Here is an 11,371-nt window from a genome sequence, read left to right as displayed (position 1 = left end):
TGATAACAGGCACTGAAAACTATATTAAAAAAAACAAAAACAAAAGAACGGACAGACAGAGCCCTAGGAAAAATGGTAAAAGAAAAGCTATACAGACAAAAATCACACACAGAAGCATACATATACACACTCACAAAAAGAGAAAAAGAGGAAAAAATATATAAATCGTTGTTACCAAAGTCCACCTCCTCAATTTGGGATGATTCGTTGTCTATTCAGTTATTCCACAGATGCAGGGCACGTCAGGTTGATGATGGAAATTTAATCTGCTGCTCCTGAGGCTACTGGGAGAGATTTCCCTTTCTCTTCTTTGTTCGTGCAGCTCCCCGGGTTCAGCTTTGGATGTGGCCCTGCCTCTGTGTGTAGGTCGCCTGAGGGCATCTGTTCTTTGCTCAGACAGGACGGGGTTAAAGGAGCAGCTGATTCAGGGGTTCTGGCTCACTCAGGCCGGGGGGAGGGAGGGGTACGGAGTGTGGGGCGAGCCTGCGGCGGCAGAGGCCAGCATGACGTTGCACAAGCCTGAGGCCCACCATGCGTTCTCCCGGGGAAGTTGTCCCTGGATCCCGGGACCCTGGCAATGGAGGGCTGCACAGGCTCCGGGGAGGGGAGGTGGGGATAGTGATCTGTGCTCGCACGCAGGCTTCTTGGTGGTGGCATCAGCAGCCTTAGCGTCTCATGGCCGTCTCTGGGGTCCACGCTGATAGCCACGGCTCATGCCCGTCTCTGTAGCTCCTTTAAGTGGCACACTTAATCCCCTCTCTTTGCACACCAGGAAACAATGGTCTCTTACCTCTTAGGCGGTTCCAGACTTTTTCCCCGGACTCCCTCCTGGCTAGCCATGGTGCACTAACCCCCTTCAGGCTGTGTTCACACCGCCAACCCCAGTCCTCTCCTTGCAATCCGACCGAAGCCAGAGCCTCAGCTCCCAGCCCTGCCCACCCCGGCGGGTGAGCATAGAAGCCTCTCGGGCTGGTTAGTGCCGGTTGGCCCTGATCCTCTGTGCGGGAATCTCTCCACTTTGCCCTCTGCACCCCTGTCGCTGTGCTCTCCTCCGCGGCTCCGAAACTTCCCCCCTCCGCCACCCGCAGTGTCCACCCATGAAGGGACTTCTAGTGTGTGGACACCTTTCCTCCTTCACAGTTCCCTCCCACTGGTGCAGGTTCCATCCCTATTCTTTTGTTTCTGTTTTTTCTTTTTTCTTTTGCCCTACGCAGGTACGTGGGGAGTTTCTTGCCTTTTGGGAAGTCTGAGGTCTTCTGCCAGTGTTCGGTAGGTGTTCTGTAGGAGTTGTTTCACATATAGATGTATTTCTGGTGTTTTTGTGGTGAGGAAGGTGATCTCTACGTCTTACTCTTCTGCCATCTTGAAGGTCCTCTTATTACTTTTATTAAATTCAATTTATATACAATAATATGTATTGATTTTAAGTATATAGTTTATTGAATTTTGACAAATGCAGTCACACATGTATACACCACTTTAATTAAGATATAGAACAATTCCTTTGTCCTATAAAGTTTCCTCATGCCCCTTTCCAGTCCATTTTCTGCTTCCTCCAGGCAATTATAGTTCTGATTTCTATCACCATTCTTCAGTTTGTGTATTCTGAAAGTTCATATAAGTGGAAATATATAGTATATACTCTTTTTCATTTTTTTTGCTTATTTTCCTCAGGGAAATGTTTTGACATTCATACATGCTGTTGTGTACATCAAGTGTTTATTTCTGGGACTTCTCTGGTGGTCCAGTGGTTAAGACTCTGTACTTCCAAAGCATGGGGTGTGGGTTCAATGCCCAGTCAGGGAACTAAGATCCTACACGCTGTGCACTGTGTCCATAAAGATAATAATAATAAAATAGTTTATTCCTTTTCATTACTGAGTAGTACTCCATGTATGCATATAACATAATTTGTTAATCCATTCACCTGAAGATGAGTGTGTGGGTTGTATTCAGTTTGGGCTATTATAGGACAAAACTGATATAAATACTATAGTACATATGTCTTTTGTGGCCCAAAGTTTTTATTTTTCTTGGATAAGTACCCAGTAGTGAAATTGCCATGTCATAGAGTAGGTATATGTATAAATTTACTAAACCATTACCAAGTTCTTCCAACTGGTTGTACCATTCTTTATTCCTAACATCAATGTATGAGAGTCCCAATTGCTCCACATTCTTTCCAACACTTGGTATTTACAATCTATTCAGTTTTAGTCACTACAGCAAGTAGAAGTAGTGAAAATAATCTTTGACTATTAATCATAACCAAAAATAATTTTTAAAGTATTTTCCAAAAATACAATCTACCATGAACACTGAAAATAGAGCTATTTTAATTAAGCCAACTAATCCCAAAATAAAGAGAACTAATTTTGAGTCTTCCAATTTATCTGTATTTAAATACTTTGGAATATATTTTTTAAAGCATTATATACCAACATTTTGAAAAGGAAAAGGAGATTGGCAGAACACATTTATTTTGACCATAATTTTCTTCAATTAAGATGATTATCATATTCCAATTTTAGAAATTATTTTAATTTGTGCTTCTTAATAGCTCAGTAATCATTTCAAAGGAGGTTTGAGGATTCATTTTCATGGTCAAGCTGGAAAATATAGAAATAATCTTAAAAACCTAAGGTTTGAAAATTTGATTACCAGTTCAGAAAAATTATATTCTTCTTAGTTTGTTTAATTCAATTTAGAGTAACATTAAAGCTATGTTCAAAGGAAATAAGGAATGAAAAATCTGAAGATGAAATACACAATGCTAATTTTGTTAAGTTGTTATGTGATCACAGCAGATCATATAAAATCTTACTTAAAAGTGAATTACTATAGTTAAAGATAGCTGAGTAGCAGTCTCAGCCTGAATGTATTCATTTCTATTTTTAAACATCTGGTTAGAGTTTTAAGGAATACTTTTAGTAAAGAATATTTTAAAAACCTTAATACAGTGTTAGGCTAAGTAAGAATTATCTAAACTCAAGATAGAATTCAGTGTTTGTACTACCCACACACATAGTCAAGGAAGCAAATGACACAAAGGTAATTTACCTGTAATCAGTTCAATATCTCAGGCTGCTCAGTGGAGCAACCCAAATTATAAAGTGAAAAGCTATTACAGGTATGGCTGATTATTATCCAAAAATGAGTCTCTATAGTGTAACTTTGGGAAAAGACATTCAATGACTAGAATCAATCATCAGTCACCACATTAATGGAAATTCATTATTCTGTCAGCCTAGTAGCTTTGTCTAAAATTCATTTGAAAACTCTTAATGAAAGATAACCTTTTTGCTAAGAAAGCAATTAAAAGCACAATTTAATATTAAATATACTTATATACTTATTATATACTTATTAAAGCTACATTACAATCCAATTGTCTTTTTGAATTTATTATATACTATTAACATAGCATTCACCTTGTTTTACTATCTAAAATATATATTATTTACAAATCTCTTACTTACTAGAAAAAATATATAAATATATGTAAAATTTTTATTTTAATTTTATCAAAACAAGAGTTAGAATACATTAACTTGTGAGTAGCCACACGAAAGCACATATAGTGATTCATCGTGCTTCACTAAGCGTTATATAAAAACAAAATTCCGGAAAGTTCAGATATGGCAAGAAACTAAAATTATCCAATCTTAAGAAGGGAAAAAAAAGAAAAAATAACCAAAAGAAAGTCTTAAAGTACTTTGATAACAGAAGACATAAAATTCATAAAACAAGGTAAACATACTTTGTACTCTCATAGAATGTCAACTAAACTCAAAATATGCTACCACAGCTGAATGCAGCCAGCCATGGAAAAATTTAGTACTCTACGTGATACCCATTCAGCCCATGTTCTTTTCTTGGACTGAGCTGAGCCATTAGCTGTCTTGGAAGGCAGATGTTGTGACATCTTTGTGCATTCTACCTTTATCTCCATAATTCAGTGGTCTCAACCTTTCCATCAAGATGGTGCCATGCTTAGGTTTTTCTAAGTCCAGTATGTGTTGAAATATATGTTTACTCATTAGAGAATCTGATTAGCTTTACTAGGATTTTTATTAGGAGTATTCTTGTCTTAGTAAACTAGTCACAATGTTGCCTGTGGTTTTAGTGGCCTACTTTTGATCTTGTTTTTGGCCTAAGCCCCTTTAATTTTAATCTGATGATTCTACAGAACATGAGGGGTTTTTTTAGGAACACACATATATACAAGGCACACATACCTAATCATGTTAGGTGCTTCCACCATCCTCAACTTAAGAGAGCAAATGAACCTGTATGGAAAAATTTCTGTCCTTGTCCCAGCCCCGCCAAGCGTTGCACACACACACACACACACACACACACACACACACACACACCACTGCTTATAATCACTCTACCAATGAGCATGATGATTACATTAAACCTCTGAATGCCATAAGGTATCTTGAGGGAGTTCATTCATAAATTTAGCACCATGGTAGGCACTTATATAAGTATGACCGGACATTCTTACAGACCTCTGGATGCTTGAATTCTCAGGATGGACCCAGATAATATGCACAAAACTATTCAAAGTAATTTTAAAGGCAGTGAGATTTTTTGTCAAAACAGGAGCCTCTTATAGGAATTATCAAGAGTTCAGAGGAGGCAGGGTCCTTGTGGGGTCAAGCACAAGGTTAAAGCAACTTAAGTACAATCTAGAGTGGCTGAGAAGCTGGAGGAGACAGTGACATATTTCATCCTCCTGAGCATCAATTTCACTTAATGGTAATTGAAAATGTTAACCTTATCACTGTAAAATATGGCTATTTGTCTAAGTCAGGTTTCAACTATGCATGTATGTATTAGAAGAGCTGTCTGAGGCCAGACACTCCAGGCTCACCTCGCCACTCTTTCCATCCCCTTATTTTATTTTTTAATTAGAAAAATATCAAACAATGAGAAAGTATTATTCTAAATGCCCATATATGCACCATCCACATTGAATATTTTGCCTCATCTGCCTTAAATTGACACTTCAGAGGACCATTAAGGAGTTAATGCTTCTTTTGTATCCCACTATGATATCTAACCCATCCCTCTCTCTGCAGCGATGACTCTTCCTAAAGATATCAAACATACTTTCTGTTCATTTGTTCATGCTTTTAGCCATCAATAGCTATCCTTAAACAACACACAGTATTGTTTTCAATATTTCACAAGTTCTCATAGAAGAGATCTTTTTTAAAAAATTTATTTTATTTATTTATTTTTGGCTGCTTTGGGTCTTCGTTGCTGTGCACAGCCTTTCTCTACTTGCAGCGACCAAGGGCTACTCTTCGTTGTGGCACGCAGTCTTCTCATTGCAGTGGCTTCTCTTGTTGCAGAGCACGGGCTCTAGGCGCTCGGGCTTCAGTAGTTGTGGCACGCAGGCTCTAGAGCGCAGGCTCGGTAGTTGTGGCGCACAGGCTTAGTTGCTCCGCGGCATGTGGGATCTTCCCAGACCAGGGCTTGAACCTGTGTCCCCTGCATTGGCAGGCAGATTCTTAACCACTGCACCATCAGGGAAGCCCAGAGATCATTTTATATAACACTGCATGCCTAGTTTACTTTTTTCCCATTCATTGTGTGTTTTTAAGAATTATCCAGGTGGATGAATGGATCCTAGAACACTCATTTTAATGGCTATGAAACATTCCATTGTATGGATATGCCAACATAATTGTATCTCTTTCGTCTTTGATAGACATTTTTCTCTATTGCAAGCAATGTTTCTAAGAACTTTTTTGTATGCATCACCTTTTGCATACGTACAGAAGTATCTCCATTCCTAGAAATGGAAATGTCAAGTCATGGATTACACACAACTTCACCTTCAAAGGACATTACCAAGTTGTTATGCATGGTATTGATAGTGTTAACCTTTTGTGTCACTTAGCAGATATATCTCTCTGCTTTTCAGCCATTTCTGCCCCACTTAGATTTAGGTGGGACCATGTGACTAGTTCTAGTCAATGAGTAGTGGATAGAAGAGATGTTACTTTCTGCTATTTTTAAGCATATGAAATTATTTTTCATTGTGTTCTAATTTTATTTCCCTTGATAGCATGTAAAGAGGTTGTGCATTTCTTCATTTGTTTATTGACTATTACAGTTTATTGGCCATGGGGATTTCAGCTTCAATCAATTCATATCATTGCCAATTTTTCTTTGGCATTGGTTACATTTTCATAATTATTCTGGGTCCATACCAATTAACATGGCATAAATTACCAGTGTCTTCTCCTAGCCTGTGTCTTTTTTTTTTCTAATTTTGTGTAATGCATCTTCAGTCATAGAGACCATTTTTAAAATTTAATGTATTTAAAAAATAAGCTTATACTCTTATAACTTAAGCCTTTTGACATATTTACTGATTTAAAATAGACTTTCTTACCTCTGTCATAAGTGTGTTCTCATAATTTTGCTCCTTTTTATCCTTGGAGTGTTTTAGTAAAAAGAAAAATTATAATTTGTGATATAGAATACTATACTTTTTTCAAAAATAGTCATAGAGACATATAAAATTTATTTTATATAGTAGATTCATTTCTTAATAATTATCCAATATTTGTAAATCAAAATATATTTTAAATATGGGAAGTTACTCCCTCATTTATGAAACCGGTGCTAAAATATTTTGAATAATATGTAACTGCCTTTTCATATCTTTTCAAAGAAAGGATCTTAATTTTAGGTTTTGTAAAATTAAAAGAAATGGCTCAGAATAGAATAGAGTGAGCAAAATAATATGTTTTATTACTATTAGTGAGACTACAAAGCTGGAAGAACATTCAAGGAAGGTTATTTTCTGCAATACTAAATGGATATTTAAAGCATCAACAAAAGGGGGCTTCAGTGAACATTAATGTCAACTGATAATTCAGACTAACCCTTCAAACAAGGATAATGAAAAATAAGGATTAAAAAAATATGTTTTTTAAAAAAATCATCCTAAAAGTATCAACCACTAAGAAACTATTTACCAGGCCAAAACCTAGAAGAAGAAAAATAATAAAGACAAGGTCAGAACTCAAAACATTTTCCCCCTTGGGATGTTTTTTTAATTATGAAAGAAAAGCCCTGAGACATAATGGGCTTGAGTGATAATGCAGGACCAAGGGAAAAATACCAAAGTCCAGGGGCCACCTGAGTTTTGAAACATTTGGTGGGGAATTCTAATTAACCTCCTTCTGTGAAGCACAGATCTAATGATTAGATTTCAGAGTAAGTGTTAATTGAAGTTAAGCTAGCCTTCTCCCAAAATTGCAATCTAGCTTCAAATTATCTGTGTAGTTAGGAATTCCCAAGCCTTGAACTTGGATTAAAGTGGTATGGGGGAAAGATATGCTTCCATGGACAACTATGTACTGTCTCAAGCAGGAGATGGCAAACCCAACCCTGTAGCCAAATTCAGCCCACCATTGGTTTCTATAAATAAGGTTTTATTAATACACAACTATATCCATTTGTTTTATGTTATCTGTGGTTACTTTAGATCTACAATGGCTGACTTGAGTACTCACAGCACAGACAGTATGGCCCACAAAGCCTAAAATATTTACTATCTAGCTCTTTACAGAAAAATTTTGCCCACCTCTTGTATAGAATACACTCTGCTGGGTTATCTGATTCTGATACTTTGGGAGGTATTTTAGTACATAGTAGATAATTGATAGAAATACATAATAATTCTTGTTTATGGTTATGAAAAGTACAGGTTCAATGGATTTCTCTCCCCCACTGTGGACAAAGTTAGTTTTATCTCCAGTTTTACATTCATTTCAATATTCCTGATATATATATATATATATATATATATATATATAATATATAAATATATATGTGTATATATATGTATATGAATAGACAGATAGATAGATGATAGTTAGATAGATAGATATAATATATGTATATATATTCTTTGGGTTTCCCTTTGAGCTGATTTAACATCATCCCAATTTCCTAATTAATGTAATAAGTTAAATAAAATCCTTAACGTATGTTTGTTTTTATCTCTCTCTGAAAGTCATGATTTTAAATTTCTTTCAAAAATCGTTCTTTAACAGTACTCTCAGATTAAATTGTCACTATTTGAGGTTGAGCTACATAATTGTGCAAACAAGCACACACTGATTTATTGATGAAATTGTAGGAATACTTGGATTCTTTAGGACATATTGTGATGTTGGTGGCAATTTTGCATGCAGTTTCACATTGAACTGTCAAACCTCAGCCAGGACAGCTGCACTAGGGATCTGATATATTGAGATGTATGAAATACATGACTCCACACATGGACAACTGTGCCATTTGTAGTACAGCACATGTATCTGTCCTAAAAACATGAGAATTCTGATAAAATGCATATTGCAGGTTTTCCATCAAAAATTTGGTACATTTATAATTGGATTTGCTGTGTTATTTAGTCCATTTTTGAAAGAAATTAATTCAGTGAGAACTAAATTTTGCACTTAAGTTTTACACATCTGATGATGAAGGACATTTTCCATTGACTTGTTTCTGGTTCTATACATTTTGTCTTAGTATGATTGGGATGCTTATATCAAAATACCATAGCCTGGCTGGTCTGAACAACAGACATTTATTTCTCACAGTTATCGAGGCTGGGAAGCCTAAGATCAAGGTGCCAGCATGGCTGGGTTCTTGGTGAGGACCCTCTTCTTCCCTTGCAGACAGCCATCTTCTCAAAGTATTTTCACATAGTGAGGGAGAGAGAGAAAGCTCTAGTCTCTTCCTTTTCTTATAAGAACACTAATCCTGTCTTCAGGGCCTGACCCTCATGACTCTTCTAAATCTAGTTATCTCCCAAAAGCCCTATCACCAAATACGATCACATTTGGGAATAGGGCTTCAATAAATGAATTGCGGTGGGGTGGAAACAAACTCTCAGTCTATAACACATTTCAAAATGTGTTTCTATTTTACAACACAGATATTTTCACTGCTGTTTATAAAGGAAATGATATACTGAAATAAGTAACAGTAACTGAACCATATATGAATGTGAAACCACTCACATATAACCCACTGAATACAAACCAGCAGTATCCTTGTCTCTACCTCCCCTTAGCTGAATCCTAAATGTACCTGATTCACCCTACCTGAAGGGAAGAGTTTTAGAGGAAGATAGACAGAGCAGTGTCAACTAAACTGCAATTAAAATGTTTTACTTTTTAAACGCTGTTGGCCTTTCCTGAGGTAAACAGTAAACTGTCTCTCACTACACTCTTGGCTCTTTCATTTTATGATTTTGCTAGCTTAAAGCTTCTTCCCTGTTGAAATGTAGTTCAATAATAGGTGATTTGAGAAAGAGAACATTTCAAATATCATTATATCTTCATGTGAATACAGGGTGAAGAGGCACAGGAAATGACCAAGATCAAGATTTATTTGATCTTGTCTTACTCAATTACAAGATGTAAAGGAATGTTTTTAAATGAAAAATTGTCATTGTGCAACAGCATAAAGTTTAGCCCCCCAAAAAACACTCCATCTGTTTCCTGAAAGGAAAAGGAATCCAAACTTCTCAGATAATCAAGGATAAAGTCTATGTATGGAAAATCCAATGGAAAGCCCTATGTGGGGAGGAAACAATAGAAATCTCAATTATCCATTTAAGATTTAATCTAAAGGCTCTCAGGAAAAAATATTGGTCTCATTTCTATATATAGACCTAATGTTTTTGTGAATTCTTTCCAGGTACACAGTTTCCATGAGACTCTGTTGGTGGCACCCTATTCTCACAGAAATCATTATGCTGCAGCTATATTGCAAATCTGTGAAATTATTGCCACATTATAAGGCTTCTGCACCTGGGAATGGATGTAAAATCAGCCTTTCACTTGATCTTTTCTCATCTCCAAAGCCAAGTCTTTAGAATTGTTTATTTTTTACTGCAAAAGAGCATCTAAGTGTTTGACATCTTGAATTTTTCAATTTTCCACTATTTAAATGGACGGATATCCCACTGTTTTGATGTTTGCCTATTGAATTTATATAACTGCTCCTCATAAAAATATTAAATATATAGGAATGAATGCTTCAAATGAACACGTGTGTTTAGTAGAAAACCTGCAAGCTCTACTGAATCTCTGAGACTATTTTCAATTCATTAAATTAAAAAACAAAAACAAAAAACCACTCCGACCCAGTGTGAGCATTGATTAGCCTTATACAACCAATCTAAAAAATATATATATGCTTTTAAGTATAAATTATATCATTATATACCATAAATATTAATAAGCTTAACCCTATAAAATACTTCCAGGTAAAGAAATCATATTTAACATACTCATCTACTTTAGTTTTTTTTCCCCAAACCTCAGTAAAAAACATTAAGAATATCGAATTTTTAAAGCCTTGAAATATAATTTTAAAAGCCACAAAAATGATTGGAGAGGAAACCACAGCAACAAAATGTTGAAAGTTGAAAAGTACAAGGACTAAATGTACATGGATTAGCAGACCTAAGAGAAATTAAATGTAAGTTAACAGTATGAAAAGTCAATTAAAAAACCCTTATTTATGCTGCAAAGTTTTTAAAAAGCTAAGGAATTTGAGTCACATGGAATTTACAGAAGTAAGGAAAAAATAGGGACTGAAACTAGAAGGAATGTTTAAAAATATTTTTTAATGAATAATAAGATTCCTAAGAGCTCTCTATTCTGGTAAAATCTCTCTATTTTGATAAGTACCAAAATAGAAAATTAAAAATGTAAAAGTAATGGTTGCTTCTGAGGAGTGAAAAGTGTGGATGGACTGTATGAACCTTGTAAGTCTCAATGATGCTATGTATAAAACTGGTAAAAACAAAAATTTTTAATGTAAAAGTAAAAAATAAATGCAAATAGAAATTTTAATATTGTTTAATAACTGTAGAGACCACTGATACAGAGGATGGATTAGATGGGGATGAATTAAAGAGTAAAAAAAACAGTAGTGAGGCCCTCACTTAGAATGAAGAATAGGTGCTAAAACCTCACTGCTCCTAGGTCTTGGGTGCATTTTACCCTCATCAGAAGTAAGGGAGAGTCACAGATGAGGTAGCAACAGCTCCCAAAGAAATGTTCAGGTCAATCAAGAGACAAAGTACACACCCAAGTGAGATTGTGTCTCCTCTAACTGAGGTCAACTTTTACTCCCAGTGTACGCCTTCAACTTGCATCACCACAGGTCAAAAGGAACCCACCCCTCCTTATCTCTGACCATTCTCAGCTTCACCACTATTACCTGCCTTGAATCTACCTGGATGCATCTCAATAACCAGCCATTTATCTTTGTGTCAGTTGCTCCAAGTTCCCCCACTTTTTGTCTCTAGGCATCTAAG

This window comes from Grampus griseus, assembly GCF_964374135.1.
Source record: "Grampus griseus genome assembly, chromosome: 3".
Taxonomy (NCBI): Eukaryota; Metazoa; Chordata; class Mammalia; order Artiodactyla; family Delphinidae; genus Grampus; species Grampus griseus.
Note: the sequence above shows the minus strand (reverse complement) of the source record.